This window comes from Odocoileus virginianus, chromosome 1, assembly GCF_023699985.2.
Source record: "Odocoileus virginianus isolate 20LAN1187 ecotype Illinois chromosome 1, Ovbor_1.2, whole genome shotgun sequence".
Classification (NCBI taxonomy): Eukaryota; Metazoa; Chordata; class Mammalia; order Artiodactyla; family Cervidae; genus Odocoileus; species Odocoileus virginianus.
In genome coordinates, this window is record NC_069674.1 from 6,152,587 (window position 1) to 6,170,483 (window position 17,897).

A 17,897-nucleotide genomic window follows, 5' to 3' on the forward strand; every position below is an offset into this window, starting at 1 on the left:
AAGTGGGAGCCCAGGGCAGGACACAGATGTGGTCAGAGGCCGCTGCGAGGCTGACGGCAAGAAGCAAAGGTGCAGACGACGCTCACTCCACTTGGCCCGCAGGGGCCGAAGCTCTGGGCCACGTCCCTGCCTCCGTCCTTCCCGTCTCCCCTGTCCTGACAGCACCTTCTTCTGGCAGCTCAGCCCGATTCACTGCACTCTGTCCAAGGACGGGGGGCAAGGGCTGGGGAGCCCAGGGGGGGGGCCTGGGGCAGAGGCTGGGGGCCAGCCCAGCGCGTCAGCGCTGAGTGCTGGTGGGCCTCAGGAGGAGAGGAGAGGAGAACTTTGCGCGTGCTCTCTGGGCTTTGTATCAGGTTTGACGCTGGTTATTTCTCTTCGGCACATGCCAGGCCCCTGGTCAGCTGCCTGCAGCCAGGGGAGGGCACTGCCTGGCCTGGAAGCCTGATGCATGCGTTTCCAGGGATGAGTGTGTGCGCGCGCGCACGTGTGTGTGTGTGTGTGTGTGCAAGTGCACACATCTATGCTCAGGATGGGGGCTGGGCTGGCGGAGGAGATCCTCTAAGTGCTTGTCCTCAGTGAAAGCTCATGGGTGCCCAGGGCTTGGTCCACTCCATCCGGGTGAAGGAGCTTCCAGTGTGGCTGAGACACCAGCCCCAGGTCCCTGCCAGGAGCCGCCACTGAGATTTGAGAGGCTGGGCAGGGGACGACAGCCACGGTGTCTCCATCTCCTGACAGTTCCATCTGTCCAGCTGCATCATTGAGCCCCTAACGGCCTGTAGAGGGAGGTGTCACTAGTCCACGTGAGGACGGTCATCTCAGGGTGGTCAGTGACTGGCTGGGGGTCTTGCTGCAGGCAGATGGCAGTGCAAAGCTCCAGGCTGCACAGGAGGGTGGCAGTATGCTCAGACGCAATACTGGGGCCAACACTGACCAGTTGCAGGGTGTGGGCTCACACCTGGACCTTGGGGGGCCCTGAGAGGCTGGCAGGGGTGCTGTGAATGGGCATCGAAGCTCAGCGTGGAGCCTAGCACAGAGACTGTCCATTCTCAGCCTGCTCTGTCCTCCCCTCCCCTGGCCAGGGGGTAGCACTCTCCTGCTGACAGTCAGGAGGCCGGGTTCCACCCAACCCAGCAGTGTATAAACCCGAGCTATGCCTGTGTTCTGGGAGCTCTCTGCTGGGCTGCATTAAGTTTTTGGGTAGGGCCTGCTCAAGGCTGAAGGCTTCCTAGAACAGTGGGGTAGCAGTGGGGGTAACCTTCAGCTTTGACCAGGCCCTGTCCAAGAACCCTAACCCTAACCCTAAAGTGAGTGAAGTTGGTCAGTTGTGCCCGACTCTTTGCGACCCCATAGACTATAGACCACCAGGCTACTTTGTCCATGGGGTTTGCCATTTCCTTCTCCAGGGGGTCTTCCTGAACCGGGGATCGAACCCGGGTCTCCTGCATTGTACGCAAATGCTTTACCATCTGAACCCTAACCCTAACCCCCGCCCTAGGCTGGTTGCACCTCGTGGGGGTCCTGCTGTGTCCCTGGCCGGGTTCTCAGGTGTGTTAGTCGTGTTGGGGGCAATTCTGGGGGCTGGCTGCAAGTATGGCAGGCTATTTTCCACCAGGGGCCACTTTGGTTCACCGTGCATTGCCCACTCCTTTAAAATCCAACTTCATCGTTTTTTTTTTTTTAATAGAAATCATCAGTGAAATTGCTTTGGACAGGAGAGGAAGGACCTTCAGAAGTCAGTAGCCTGTGAGCCTCAAGGGCATCTCATTACTGGGGGCTCAGGAAGAGAGGAAAGAGGGAGGTGTGGGAATCAGTGTGCACCCCTCTGCCCCCAGGGGCAGGTCCCACAGCCGAGGGACTTAATCCCTGCTGGCCGGAGGCAATGAGCTATGAATATCAGGTCTGTTGAAGGAGGGGTGGGGAGGCTTCTTTGACTTTGCAGGGCCCGGATAGTGCCGGGCACTGGGGTGTGCTCAGTGCTTCCCCAATGAAGGAAGGAAGGAATGCAAATATTGCTTTTCGTCCTGGGATGGAGACCCTTGGGCTGGACAGAGACCCTTGGGCTGGACGGAGACCCCTGGGCTGGAAGGAGACCCCTGGGCTGGAAGGAGACCCCTGGGCTGGACGGAGACCCTTGGGCTGGACTGAGACCCTTGGGCTGGAAGGAGACCCTTGGGCTGGACAGAGACCCTTGGGCTGTGCAGGCAGGGCTGGGGAAGTCCTCCAGTGGCTGGCAGAGCTGAAGGGGGCCTCTGTCCAGGGCTCTGGGCCCTCACCCTGGGCCTGCAGGTCACCACGTTCTCCTCCATGCCTGTCCTCAGGTCTGTGCTGCCCAGCTCTGTGGCAACTGCCCGCTGCTCCAGACCCGCTCCCTGGCCTCCCCTGTCACCTGGGCTCTGGTGGTGGAGGGTGGCGGGGCGCAGGGCAACAGACTGGCCAGGCGCAGTTCCCTCCTCTCCTGCAGGGCCAGCCACCACTGCTGGGGGCTGTTGCTCAGAGCTCAGGGTTCTCCCAAACAAAGAGGACCGGAGGAGTGGGGCGGACCTGGAGGGGTGACTGTGGGCAGGCCTGGGCTGCCTCCGCTGACCCCCACCTCTGCACCTAAAGATCCAGGAGTAGAGAGAGGCACTCCCGGGTGTGTCTCAGCCTCCTGACTCGTGACCTGTGACTCACTCCGCGGGGGTCCAGGTGCAAACTCACTCCACCCTGTCCTTACTGGGACTCCGCCCCTGCCCCACCCCAGCAGTCTTAGCGCTGCTCACATTTCAGTCTCAAATATGGATCTTACCGGGGCCCATCCTTTGTGGTGAGCCTTATTCTCATGGCCTGCCTGAAATCTGAGGCCCAGAGGCTGGTGGAAGCTGCTGGGTCCACAGCTCCCGAGGGAGGAGCTGGAGCGTGAACGCCGACAGAACTTTGCCCATGTCTGAGATTTCTAGAACCTTCGCCCCCCTGCAGGCTTTTGTGCCTTCTGCCCCTTTTGCCTCCCGGCCCTTTGTTTGGTGACTTCCTGCAGGTCCTCGGATGACCATTCTTGGACACATGGGGGGGCGCCCCCTCCCGTGGCTGGGAGCCCCTTCTGCCTTCCCCAGCCCACCCTCTGTACCCTAGACTGCCGAGCCTGGGGGCTCCTCACCTCTGTGTCCCCCAACACCACGCACAGTGCCTCTCCCAGAGCAAGCACTCTATAATTTATTCACTTAATGAGCATTTCTGGATTTAGGGAATAATGTGGTTCAGCTGGTAATTAATCCTCCGGCAATGCAGGAGACCTGGGTTCGAACCCTGGGTTGGGAAGATCCCCTGGAGAAGGAAAAGGCTACCTACCCCAGTATTCTGGCCTGGAGAATTCCATGGACTGTATAGTCCATGAGGTCGCAAAGAGTCGGACAAGACTGAGCAACTTTCACTTTCACACTTTGGCAGTAAAATCCTTAACCTCCAAAGGGCCTGTGTGCTTGACTTTGGGAGCCAGTGTCTTCCTGGGCAGCCAGAGCTGAGGAAGGGACTCTGGGGTAACTGGCACTCCCTGAACCTCCTTGGCTCATAAGCAGACATGGGGTCTCTACACCAGGGATGATCCCAAAGGGCCCATGTGGTTTACGTCTTCTGCCCCACTCTGCTGGCTCGGCTCAGCACACAGGGCTCGTCCTTGGCCTGAGTTATCATTAGGGAATGGTCTGGTGCTCTGGAGGGCTGGAATCCCTCCTGATGGGCATCTTGAGGGCACAGTTGGGTGTCCCATGATGGCCACTGCTCACCTGGGCTTTGGGGAGGCCCCGTCTCTAATTCTTATCACAGCAAGCTCATCACCTTCTCAAACGCTGGGTCCCCAGCCTGGGCGTAGCTCCAAGCACAGCCCCTGACTTTTCCAGGCTCTGTTCTGCCCAGGGCAGGCGAGGAGGCCCTTTCCGCAGCCCACCTGCCCACATTGCAGGAGCAGATGGACTGTAGCATGCCCAGGTCCTGAAGGGACAGATGGCTTCCTTCTCTTTGCTGGCAGGACACAGCCCTCCTCATCAGCTTGGCACCGAGGGTTCTCGTCTTTCTTTCCAGACTCACCTGCCCTTCTGCCTGCTGCTGCCACACGCCCGATGCTCCAGCCATGTGAGATTCCATCCTGCTCACTCTGCTTGAGTTCTCCCTGCATCTTTCCATCTTTCCCTCTCCTTGGAAGTAAACTCTATCCTTCCCGGCCTGGAGAGAAACCCTTCCACTTCAAGTCCTAGCTCAGACGTCACCTCCTCCAGGAGGCCCCCTCTAGGTGTCTCAGAGGACTTAAACCTCCCATCGTTCTCCTATCTGTCATCTGAGAAAGGACTGGTGGTCTGTGCATCTCCTAGAGGCCTCTGTTGTGGGGCCAGGGAGATGGCAGGCACTTTGCCGGCGTGTCTTGCTGTCTCCACTTCCCAACTGGCTTCTGTGCGGAGGGCTCCTGCCTGCCGCTCTCTGTGACTGCTCATTTGTCCTTTGATGGTCAATGCTGAGAGTAAGTCCCCCTTGGGCTCTTCCATTCCAACTTCAGGTCTGTGGTACCCACAATCTCCCAGATGGTGGCCAGTCCAGTGGGAACTGAAGGGCACTCGTCCTGGCTGCTCAGGGTGACCTCCACTGCTCACACGGGTTCTGAGCAGGAGTCCTGGTGGTCCCACCAGGACAGGGCTCATGGAAAGCACACAAGATGTGAGTCTAGTCTATCTTAAGGGCTTAAAAACACAGACACAAATTTGAAGCATAAAGGCTTTCAAAGTGACTATTTGGCAGCAGTTTTCAGATAACTGTTTATCATAAAAGAGTGGTTGGTGTAAAAATCAATGAGGATTCATAAAAGATTGAATAGTAACAGGTTCCTTTAAGCTGCATGGGTGTATGATATCAAACCCTATAAAGACTCAATTTGGTCATCTTATTGCGGTAGCATTTAAAATAAAGTGATTCTTCATACTTTATTTCCTAAAAGTATAAGTCAAGGCTTTTTTTTTTAAAGCTAACTTTTGTTTTTCAAAAAAAAAGGGGTTCCAAGGCATTTATTAACTAATTAGCTTTATTATTTTATAATCACACCTTACAAGTGAGCTGGAAGACGACTAGAGCCAGCGCTTAGAAACCCAAACAGAAGAATTTAGCTCAACTGTCCTACCATTGTTTTAAAATTAGCAATAGCATAAGGTCTGGCTGCAAAAAGCTGAGATGCTCACTGGCAAGGAAATCAGTCATTAGGGAAACAGCCTGCAGAGGGTTCCTGCCACAGGGCAGCCACACGTTAATGGCTTGGCTTCCTCTTTTTGCGCTGCCAGGTGATGACAACTGGGGAATCAGAGGGAATGTGATGGCCAGGCACACCCAAGAAGGTCAAATGAGTCTGATCTCATGGTCTTAAGAGGCCTGCGTGTGTCGTGCTTCAGTCATGTCTGACTCTTTGTGACCGTATGGACTGTAGCCCGCTAGGCTCCTCTGTCCATGGGATTCTCCAGGCAAGAATACTAGAGTGGGTTCCCGTTTCCTCCTCCAGGGGATCATCCTGACCCAGGAATCGCACCTGCAGCTCTTATGTCTTCTGTATTGGCAGAGGGTTCTTTACCACTAGTGCTACTTGGGAAGCCTCTTAAGAGGCCTCATTTCAGGCAGTTCAGTCATTCAGTCATGTCTGACTTTTTGCGACCCCATGGACTGCAGCACACCAGGCTTCCCTGTTCATCACCAACTCCCGGAGCTTGCTCAAACTTATGTCCATTGAGTCGGTGATGCCATCCAACCATCTCATCCTCTGTCATCCCCTTCTCCTCCTGCCTTCAGTCTTTCCCAGTATCAGGGTCTTTTCCAAGGAGTCATCTCTTTTCATCAGCTGGCCAAAGTATTGGAGCTTCAACTTCAGCATCAGTCCTTCCAATGAATTTTCAGGACTGATTTCCTTTAGGATAGACTGGTTTCATCTCTTTGCAGTCCAAGGGACTCTTAAGAGTCTTCTCCAACACCACAGTTCAAAAGCATAAAATCTCCAGCACTCAGCTTTCTTTATAGTCCAACTCTCATATCCGTACAGACTACAGGAAAGACCATAGCTTTGACTAGCTGGACCATTTTTTGGCAAAGTAATGTCTCTGCTCTTTTATATGCTGTCTAGATTGGTCATAGGTTTTCTTCCAAGGAGCAAGTGTTTTTTAATTTAAGAGGCCTAGGTGAAAGGAAACCCTTAACAGAAGGGAAAGTGAGCCTAGAGGGCTTTATTTCATGTCAGTCTGCCTTAGGTCCCTGGACCCGTGACTGTTCTGCAGGGAGGTTTAGTTTTACCTGGGACCCTGAGTGGCCATGAAGAAGTGCTGTTCTCAAGGCCGGTGGGAGGAGCATGGGGGAATGCGGTCAAACAGCGATGAGCGCCATGACCCAGCTGCCCTCTGTCCACCAGCCCCGGGGGGGGCCCTTCCGGTAGGAAGCTGAGAAGTGGCTGGAGCCCCAATCTGGGAGGAGGAGGGTGTGCCCAGTGCCCCCCTGGGTCTCTAAGGACGCTGCAGGGGCGAGGCTTCTGTTCTGGGCTAACGCCCCTGTGACCTGTGTCTCTGCAGACACCTGTCCCCTAAGCAAGGGATAGTTCCTGTGCCTGCTGCCACCTCTCTTCCAGACCACCCTGACTCCAGATGGACCCCATCCCCCAAAGCACCACTAACCCGAGTTGTTGCCTGTGGTGTATGATTAGTGGAGATCTCAGGGGTCATTGTGAGTGCTGGGGAAGTCGTTCAGGCCAGAAAGATGACCTTAGACATCCTAGTCCTGGAATCTTGTCTGTTTCCATGTCGGTGCCTTTATCACTGGCTGAACTCCTTCCTAATCCTTCCAAGACCCTCTTGGTCAGTTTCCTCTTCCTGAAGACCCTTCTTTGCCTCTTCTTTCCCCCACTTCCCTGGCTGCCCCCAGGCTTCCCCTCACTGCCTCGGGCAGATCCATTCAAGGGTCTCTGGTCAGCTTTAGCTGACCTTGCCCGAGGCTCCACCCTTCTCCTTCTTGCAGGCTATGGGACATGATCCAGATGTGTATCTGATGGACTCAGAGCGAGCTGCCATGGCCCTAGTGGGGAGAGGGGGCCGTGGTAAAGCTGGCTTTCTCGTTGCCTTCTTCCTTTCTTTCTTTGGTCTGCACTGCCCGTGTGGCGGAATCTCACTTCCCCAACCAGGGTTGGAAATCAGGCCCTGGGCAGTGAAAGTGCAGAGTCCTAACCACTGTACCACCAGGGAATTCCCCTCCCTCTCTTTCTTCCTTCTTTTTTTTGGATTGGCAAGCAGTTTTCATGCAATAATAAGTGATGGCTAATGAGACACCTAGGGGCAGAGATCTGAGCTTCCCAGGTGTCAAAGTGGAAAAGAAACTGCCTGCCAGTGCAGGAGATGCAGAAGACATGGGTTTGATCTCTGGGTCGGGAAGATCCCCTGGAGGAGGAAATGGCCACCCACTCCAGTATTCTTTCTGGGAAGATCCCATGGACAGAAGAGCCTGATGGGTCACAGTCCATGGGGTTGCAAAGAGTCGGACATGACTGAGCACACAATAGGGGCAGAGATGGCGGTTAGAGAGGAGGTGAGGAAAATGCAAAGTAAACAGCAGAGAAGGAGGTGAGGAGCCCAGAAGGGGCAGCTCTGAGGACCGCTCGGCTCCATCCAGTGGTTCCTGTCAATGTCCCTCCATGCAGGCGTCCTGAAGGGCACAGAGGTAATGCTTGGTTTGGAGATGATGCTTGGTTTGGGGGATATGCTTGGTTTGGACCGTTGGGGCTGATGCTTGGTTTGGGGTAATGCTTGGTTTGGGGTTGAGCTGTTCAGCTCAGGTCTCAGGAAATTCCTTTCATGAGCCGGTTCACCTCCCCCTCCCGGAGGCCCAGGCTCTTGAGAGCTCGGGCATTTGGTGGAGGATCAGGTCTGGAAGGGACGGTGGGAACTGCTGTTTATCAGAGATCCACCTCACACTTGACATGGCCCTGAGGAAGCGTTGGGGCAGAGGGCTGCTTGCTGAAGCCGGAGTCTTCGTGGCTTTCTGCTAGTTTTTTGGTTAACATTGAATATGTGGGGCTGCCGGGGCTGGCAGGCAGCCTGGACCTGGGTTTCGGTTTCCCGTGAAATGGTGGGATTCCCCGCCCCCATCAGGTAACCTGGAGCCACCCAATCAATATGCGCCCAGTAAGAAACAAAGGGAGAGCTAAAAAGCCCCCGGACGCCTAAGTTTGAACAAAAGCCAGCGCAAGTTTGTACCAATAAAATTGCTTTGCAAACATGTAACCAATCCGCTTAAGCCAGCTACTAACTGCTTATGGGTACCTTATAAATTTGGGTAACCGCCTCTGCTCAGGGCTCTCTGACCCCGTACCACTGTGTTGGACGTGCGGCAGGAGCCCTGATTCGAGTCAGTAATAAACTTCCCTTTTTTGCAAGTTGCATTGTCTTGGAAGCCTTCTCTCTTCCCGCTAGGGGATTCGGACATCGGGCATAACAGAATATTCTGGGTAACTGTCAAATTCGTGGTTTGGAAATGAATAAATTGCTGCGGAGCTGTGACTGACCTTGGTGGAGAGGCAGCTCCTTGGACTAAGTGCTGGATGAGTGGGAAGGGACGGATGTCCATGGGACCAGCACTTCTCTCCCCGTCTCCATCCTCACTGGGTGTCTACCTGGCTCCAGACCCTGCTGAGCCCCATCCTGGTCCTGGGCAGCGCTGCTGAGTGTCCTGCTCTGTTGACCTAACTCCAAGTAGAGCGAACTCAACTGTCTGTAGTGGTTTTTCACACCCCAGGCTCCCCTATCTTGACCTCAACCAAGAGCAGGATAGTTTTTGAATAAAATATTTCTCTTGAGCATCACCTAGACTGGCAGAAAGTCAAGAAAGTTCCTTAGAGGACAGAATGCATCCCCCTTAATTTTCAGCAGAGGAGAATGAGGCCTAAAGTGGCCAAAAGCTAGAGAGTTAAGGGTAACGTGGCTTCCTGACCCCCAGCCTGCTGCAGGCTGGGCACCGTGTTGATCACAACAGCGGTTGTATGAGACCTGGCCAGGCCCTTCAGTGATCTTGTATTTCAGTTTGGAAACTGGTGAGAGAAGTAAAAGAACATAAAGAAGCTCCCCTTTCAGAGTGCCCAACACAACTTCTTTCATTCCTTCTCAAGTCCTTCTCACTCTCCAAGACCCGCCTCATGGTCGGTCACTCTGCGGAAACTTGTCCATGACGTTCCCATGGCCCGTCTTGCTGCACAGATCATGATGACTCTTAGTTGTAAGAGCTGTATGTTGGTCAAGCAGAGCTGGGATTTAGGGGGACACCTGTTTGATGGGGGTGGAGACACTCTCCTCCATGATGACCTGTCCACTCCCTGACTTTTATTTTTTTTAATATTTATTTATTTAGGCTCCACTGGGTGGCATGTGGGATCAGCATGACCAGGGTTCGAACCTGGGCCTCTTGCATTAGGAGTTGTCCCTGAATTTGGGGGTGCAAAGTCTTAGCCACTGAGCTACCAGGGAAGTTCCCCACTCCCCGAATTTTTAAAAAATTATTTATTTTATTTTTGGCTGTGCTGGATTTTTTTTCTTTTTTTTTGCTTCCTGTTGGCTTTCTCTAGATTCAGTGAGCTGGGGCTCCTCTCTTGTTGCGGTGCACAGACTTCTCATTGCGGTGGCTTCTCTTGTTGCAGAGTGCAGGCTCTCGAGCACACACCCAGTAGTTGTGGTGCATGGATTTAGTTGCCCTGCGGCATGTGGGATTTTCCTGGACCAGAGATTGAACCTGTGACCCCTGCATAAGCAGGTGGATTCTTATCCACTGCACCACCAGGGAAGTCCCACTCTCTGACATTTTGCCTGAACACAGGCACATCCCTTCAGCCCTGATGCATGATGGGAGTCCCTGTGGCATCTTCACGGATGGAGATAGGGATGCTGGCTGTGTAGCGGGTAGCAAGAAAGGGCTGTTGCCCCCCCCCCCCCGCCCCCGCTAGTCTCCTCGTTCAGCCTATCCACAGTGTGGCCCGTTCACAGTTTTCTCAGATTCTGATTTTCTCCCTGGATTCAGGATGGCCCCTGACTCGTGGGCAGGTGCATGTGCACCTTATTTCTCTTCAGGCTCTGCGCTGGTCAGGTACAGCTGGTAATTCGTGGGGCTTGTTCACCCCTTCTTCAGCAGCAGAGACTCCCGTCACTGTCAGGTCTCTGGTACCAAGTCCTCCCCATCCTTTCTCCCCACAAGGCCCCTTTCTCCTGTGGGACCAGGGGGTCTGTGTGAATTACAGCTTGGGAGCGAGGTGAACTCGAGCTAGAAGCAACTTCCTTTCAGAGCCACCCATGTGCTTGCTACCTGGTTACCTGAGATTCTGATCTCACCTGCCACCCCCACGCCCAGACGGTGGCTCCAGATGACTCTTGAAAGGACTGAACTTTCATTTCTTGCTGTGAAGACAGTGGGGGTGGAGGTTTTCTGGACAGATGTTGCATTCTCTTCGCGTGAAAGGGGGCTTCCGTTTACAGCAGTGCTCTGTGAGTTTCTGAATCTTCCAGGCACAAAGTGTCCCACGTAGGGGAGGAATCCACAACGGGAATCTGAACCTGGCAGGGTCCCATTTGTCCCCCAGCTCCTCAGATGGGGCCAGTCTGATGACAGTCCAACTGAAGTTACACTCTGATGCGTGATGGCACCGGCACGGTTGTGTGCATGCGAGGTCGCTGGAATTGCAGCTCTGGAGGCTCTGTGAGGGCACCTGGGGAAGAGATGTGGGAAGAGCAGCCCCCGAGGACTGTCAGGGGCCACAGGAGTCTCAGCTGCTCAGGCTGCTATAACAGAAACACCGCAGACGGGGTGGTCTGTGAACAACAGAAATTTATTTCTCACACTGTGGAGACAGAGAATTCCAAGATCAAGGCACTGACAGATCTTTCTCTCGAGGTCTGCCTCCTGGTCCATGGGTGGCTGTCTTCATGTCTGAAGGTGCAGAGGGGGTCTTGGGACCTCTTTCACAAGGCACTAACTCCACTCACAAGGGCTCCACCCTCATGACCTAATCACCTCCCACAGCCCCCGTCATAACACCATCACCTTGGGGATTAGGTTTCCATAGATGAGTTTTGGGGACACAAATATTCAGTTCACAGCAGAATGGACTAACCAGAGCAGCAAGTCCAGTTAGAACAACTGGTACACCCTATACGGATCAGAGAGCCATCCACTGCTCAGTCAGGAAGGAAGATGTGTTAGTTGCTCAGTCGTGTATTTTATATGCAATAGTGTGTATCTGTTAATCCCAAATGCTTAATTTATCTACCCGCCACCCTGCTTTCCCTGTTGGAAACAACAAGTTTGTTTTCTATGTCTGTGAGTCTATTTAAAGCAGAATTTAAAAGCCCATGTTAAGGGCTAACAATTATGAAACAGACGTGATATAAGCCAAGCTGTTCTGGGGATACATCTTACTGGTTGCTGTGCTGGATGGAGAAGGTGGCATTTTTCACCTTTGGCAAAATAAAGTAGAAACGTATGTTAGTCTTGCCTTCCTAATACAACTATAAATTCCTTGACGATGGAGCTGAGATTGGAGTTGAAATGAAGTGGGAGGCCATCTGAGAAAGTCTCCTAGCAGAGGAGGCCCCAAAGGCCATGGCAGACCTGGGTGTCTCGCATCCTGCATCCCTTGCCCCTGAGGATAGGAAGGAGAAATAGATGTTTTCATTTTGTGCATTTTGGGGATTGTCAGTTGTCTCTGAGTGGCGTAGGCTGAGTGGCTGATTGAAAGTGTTGAGCTGCATGGGGCCAGCAGGTCAGAGCCAGAGGACTCTTTGGAGAGCATTGGTTCCATCCATTCATGACAGAGACAATCAGCTGAGGTCCCGGGAGAACACGAAGCCTGTCAAGTTCAGACAGGGAATAAATGCAGGTCTAGGACATGGGGCTCCTGCCCTCCCCACCCCTCTGGATGCCCAGCCCATCACCCTGCCAACCCTTGAGACACATTCTAGTAAAACCTGGCTGCTCTTTGGGCATGAACGTAACACACTAGACTCTTGATGGATGGCCTGTGCTTGGAGGTCTTTCTCTGGGATCAGGGCAGGATCGGGCCCCTCCCACCCACTCCTCCTGGAGGTGTCCCCATCTCTGAGGAGACAGGGCTGTGGACCGTGTTTGGACCAATATCTGCCTGGTTAACCAGCAACTTTCCCCTCTCTCTACTGCTGCTCAGACCCTTTCTGAAAGAATGAGGCCTCTTAAAAAGAAACAACCACACTGAAAATATAAAAATTTCTTGATATAATAAGTGTCCAGTTAGTGATCGAACTTCTTCAGTTTTTATACACACTTGAAAAAGAATTATTTGAATCGGAAACCAAATAAGGTCTACACATTGCAATTGACGGGGTTCTTAGGTCCTTTTTAATCTACAGGGTCTTCCTCCATATTTTCCCCTGGCTTTTTTGGTTTTGATTGAAGGATCTAGGTTGTTCATCTTTTGGAAATTTCTACAACTGGATTTTGCTGATTTCGCCCTTGTGAAAGAAGGTGATCAATAATGTAGGGTGACCCATTGAGCCAGTTTGCTCTGTGCTCAAATCTGGAAGTCCTTAGCAAATCAGATTGGTCACTTGACTTTTTTTCCCTTCATTTATATTTTCTTATTATAAGTTGGTAATTAAAGTTATAGCTTTTATCAGACTCATGTAATTTTTTGACAGGATTCTTCCCTAGTTGGTGGTATGTTATTCCAACAGGAGGCACATAAATAGCTGTTTGCTTCTCATTTTGTGATATTACAGCCTTTAATGACCAACACTTACATCCATTCATTCACCACAGGTTGCAAAATGGTGATGTTCTCATTCTACCTTCCCTTTCCATTTATTAGCTGGACTTCTTTTATTAGAGACACCCTGTAAGCAGCTCTTTGGTTACCCAGAGCTACAGCTCACAGATTAAAGGCTCTATCAACAGTTGATTCTTTCTCTTTCTTTACTGTCTTTTTCAAAATATGGCTCCTTGGCACACCCCCAAAGGGATGAATGAGTTTTCTTTAGGGGAGTTATAAACTCATGGGCACAAAAAAAATCTTTTGTAGTTATTATTATTATTTTAGTATTATTTTGTAGTATTTTGTAGTATTATTATTATTCTTATTGATGTTTACATGTGTCCACCTTTGGCCAGTGGGAGCTTCTTCAGGTTGGTTCCTGAGTTACTTTGACATAACCCTAGTGGTCTTGATAGCCTCCTTGTTTTACAAGTGTACTCCTGTCCTGGTCTTGGGAATAGCCATTTCTCTAACGAATCCTGGTTCTTTTTAATGGAAAGTGTATTTACAGACAGAGATGCTCATTGCTACTAACCTGGTTATTTTTTTCTAGGTCCTTTCAGTGGCATAGCTAGGAAATATGTATTACTTTTAAGAGACAAAATGTATAGTGTGTTCATACTGATGTTACTAATTCAAATTCAGAGCTGCAGAGTTTTAATTGAACCTCATTGACCTTACATGTTTATCTTTTTCTCACACTGGAAATCCTGACTCTTAATGGTAATGTAATTACGCCTTTGCTTTATCCCACAACCAGCACACACACAACAGTCTCTGAGTAACAATGTGAACCTACACTGCTGCTAACAATATGATTACAGGAAACAGTTAGCAATATTTTTGAAGTTCTTTTTGTCCTTAGACTGTATCCTACTAGGAATATATAGTCAAATTATTGTGTTTAAGTCAGTGGGAATAATTCCTTCTTGGGTTGTTATATTACCAACCGGTGGTTATGTTACATAATTATGGTTCATTTGTATAATTCCCCTTTTCATTTTTAGGGCTTTCTTTTTAAGTTTAATTCCGAGGTTGAATTTACAAAGCAAGGTACATTCAAAGAAGTCTAGCTTCTCTCCTCATCTCCTCTATCTTGTTTTCCTCTTCCTCTTTTGCTGCCATTAAGCTATTTTTGTGCATACTTCCATATTTTTTTTAATAAGCAAATGTCTGTTCATCTGTATTTATCTATCTGGTTCCTTTTTTAAAATAAAATGAAGGAAAACATTCTTGGCATATTTTTCTCTTCCTTGCTTTTTCACTTGCCATCTGGAAAGCATCCATGTTTGTATGTAGAAATGTCCCTCACTTCTTTTCATGGCTATGTAGGACTCCATCATGCAGATATAATAAGACTTAGTTTACCTAACCAGTCTCTTACTGATTGCCATTGGCTTCTAGTCCTTTGCTATTATTATAAAGCTGTGCTACAGTAAGTCTTTGGACATGCATTTTTTTTCATATATCTGCTAATATATCTTTGGGATAAATTCCCAGATTTGTTGGGTCAAAAGGTCAGTGCTATGTAATATTGTAAGATAATACTAAATTTCCCACCAGCAGTGTAGGAGTGCTTCTCGCCCTTATATTGCCAACAGAGCGTGGAGTCACACGCTTGGCCTTGTGCCCAATTTGATAGGTTAACAAATTGTACCTCAGTGTATTTTTAATTTGTACCTTCCTGTCACAAGTTGAATTCCCTGAGAGCAGACTCTGAGACTGACTAGCCCCAAGGTGTTTGTTAAAGGACATTCTTTGGGTGACCACTTGGCGAGGGAGCAAGGTTGGGCAGAGGGACAAGTAGAGTCATCTCGACATCGGAATAGGCTAAACCCGCAGCGGGCTGTGCAGCTGGGAAGGCCCTTCAGAGACGCTGAGTTGGGACGACCGGCAGGGCTGCTCGGCCTCCGTGTTCGTCTGTCGTAGGATGTGGGCTGCTCTGGGAGGAGGTGTGACCTTGGACCAGGCAGTTTTTCTTCTGCTGAGATGGACCCGCATGAGTGCTGACAGCGAGGGCCATTTCCTGCTGTCACTTGCAGTAGGTGAGGGGCGGGGAATGAAGCATCTTTCTGAAGGAAAATGGGTGGAACGTCACAGCGCCCAATTTGTCTCTCAATTTATCTACAAGATCAGCCTCAGTGATTTTGTTTTTTTCAAGTTTTCTGCATGCAGTCTTAGTTCTCTCTCTCTTGTCTATTTGGTTGGTTTGTCTCGGTTTGAGATAGGTGTACTAAATAGTCTTGGGTTTTAAAAAATGCATTTCTGTGTATTTCTCTTGTCATCTCTTACAGTTTCTGCTTTGTGAAAGTTGTCTCTCACTGCAGGCATACGTAGTATTACTGTTAAAACTTCATCACACCCTGCAGACTTCAGGATTATATCGTGTCCTGCTTTGTTTCACTCAGCACTCTTTGGCCTGAATGCTACCTTGCTGGGTATGTAGCCCACCAGGCTCCTCTGTCCATGGGGTTCTCCAGGCAAGAATACTGGAGTGGGCTGCCATTTCCTCCTCCAGGGGGTCTTCCCAACTCAGGGATCGAAACTGCGTCTCCTGCATTGGCAAGAGGATTCTTTGCCACTGAGCCACCTGTCTATGATGCATGTAATCCCATGGACGGAGGAGCCTGGTAGGCTGCAGTCCATGGGGTCGTGAAGAGTCGGACATGACTGAGCGACTTCACTTTCACTTTTCACTTTCATGCACTGGAGAAGGAATAGCAACCCACTCCAGTGTTCTTGTCTGGAGAATCCCAGGGACGGCGGAGCCTCGTGGGCTGCCATCTATGGGGTCGTACAGAGTCAGACACGACTGAAGCAACTCAGCAGCAGCAGCAGCAAGTGATATTAAATGCTATTTCTCTGTCTGACTTACTTTCATTAGTATGACAATCTCTTGGTTCATTCATGCTGCTATAAATGGCGTTATTTCATTCTTTTTTTTCTTTATGGCTGAGTAATCCGTTGTATGTATACACCACACCTTCTTTATCCATTCATCTTTGGATGGACCCTTAGGTTGCTTCCGCATATCCACTACTGTAAACAGCGCTGTTATGAACACTGGGGTGTGTGTGTCATGGTTTTATTTTTATTTTTTGGCTTCCCTAGCGGCTCAGCTGGTAAAGAATCCACCAGCAATGCGGGAGACTTGGGTTCAACCCCTGAGTATTTTTTATTTTTTAAATTATGAAAATAAAACAAAAGTACAGGAGACTTGGAAAATATAGATCAAAGTTACATATAGTTCCACTATATATTGCAATCATTGTTAAGTAGATAAATTAAGATTTTTAGTTGGAGTTTCAATATCAAACTCTCAAAAATTAATAGAATGAATATACAGAGAAGTAGAAGGATATGGTAGACCTGAAAAGCACTGTGAACCAATTCAACACAATTAAGATTTACCCAATTTTCACACAATAGTAGAGTACAAATTCTATTCAATTTCCCATAGACTATAAACTGGGAGACACTGGAACATACCCAGGGACATCAGTCCAGGTACAAAAATTTCATGGTCTGAAAGTATTGAAATCATACAGTCTGTTCTCTTATCATTGTGGTATTATGTTAGAGATCAATATCAAAAGATATTTGTAAATAACCCACAAATTTTCAAGTGCCATGTGACATTTACCTAGAGAGGTCTTTAGCTTAGGCAATGAAAACTGCAATAAAGTCAGAAGACAGAAAAGAAAACAGAGAGTGATTGCAGAGAAGAAAGCATTTAAATGAGAAATTAATATCAAAGTGAAAAATTAAAACTAATATCAAAGATACTTTAAAAATTCCATATATTTAGAAATTAAATGTTCACTTTGAAATGAGGGGTACATGTATCTTTTTAAATTATAATTTTATCCAGATATATGCCCAGGAGTGGGATTTCTGGATCATATGACAACCCTATTTTTAGTTTTTTAAGGACCTTCCATACTGTTCTCCATAGTTTGCTTATTTTATATTGCTTTCCTTTGAGGAGAAATATTAAAATGAGCCCGTGAATTCTTCTTGCTCCGCCGAGTCTCCCCCAGCATATAACTTGAAGTCTGATGCGTTCACTTCCTCTCAGGCAACCAGCAAGCTGGTTCTGCTTTTTATGTTCCTCTCCCACTCTTTCCCAACCCCACCTGTGAGTACAGTGTTAAATCCACAGCGTCAGAGCACAGCCACTGCCTTCCTGGGGACGCCCCTTATTACCGTCACTTAGTCTTGGCGCCAAGCTTGCTGTCCGACTTCTCAAGTCCTTTCAGCCAGCATTGTTTGAAGCTTGCTCTCTGGTCGATCCTTAGTAAGAGCTCATGAGAGTAACAGCCTCCTGAATTCTTGACTGTTTACAGCAATCTATCTATGGTCTTGACACTTACAGGTTGGCTTGGCTCCTGTTTTCTTTCCTTGCATAGCAAATATTCTGCTCCATTGCTTTCTGGCCTACAGTATGGCTGCTGAGAAGCAATCTGACACTTTTTTCTTTCTTTTTTTTGGCTGCACTGGGTTTCCTCTGCCGTTCATGGGCTCTTTGTTGTGAGTCAGTTGCTGTGTGGCATGTGGGAATCTTAGTTCCCCAACCAGGAATTGAACCCACATCCCCTGCGTTGGAAGATGGATTCTTTTTTTTTTTTTAAATTTTTATTAGTTGGAGGCTAATTACTTTACATCATTACAGTAGTTTTTGTTATACATTGATATGAATTAGCCATGGATTTACATGTACTCCCCATCCCAGTCCCCCCTCCCACCTCCCTCTCCACCCCGATCCCTCTGGGTCTTCCCAGTGCACCAGGCCCGAGCACTTGTCTCATGTACCCAACCTGAGCTGGTTATCCGTTTCACCCTAGATAATATACATGTTTCAATGCTGTTCTCCTGAAACATCCCACCCTCGCCTTCTCCCAGAGTCCACAAGTCTGTTCCATACATCTGAGTCTCTTTTTCTGTTTTGCATATAGGGTTATCGTTACCAGGAAGATGGATTCTTAACTGCTGCACCACCAGGAAGTCCCTGACACATTTTCCTTTATCAGTGACTTGGACTATGTAACCAACGTCCAAAGATATTTTGCTTCCTGAAAGTTTGATAGCTCCACTA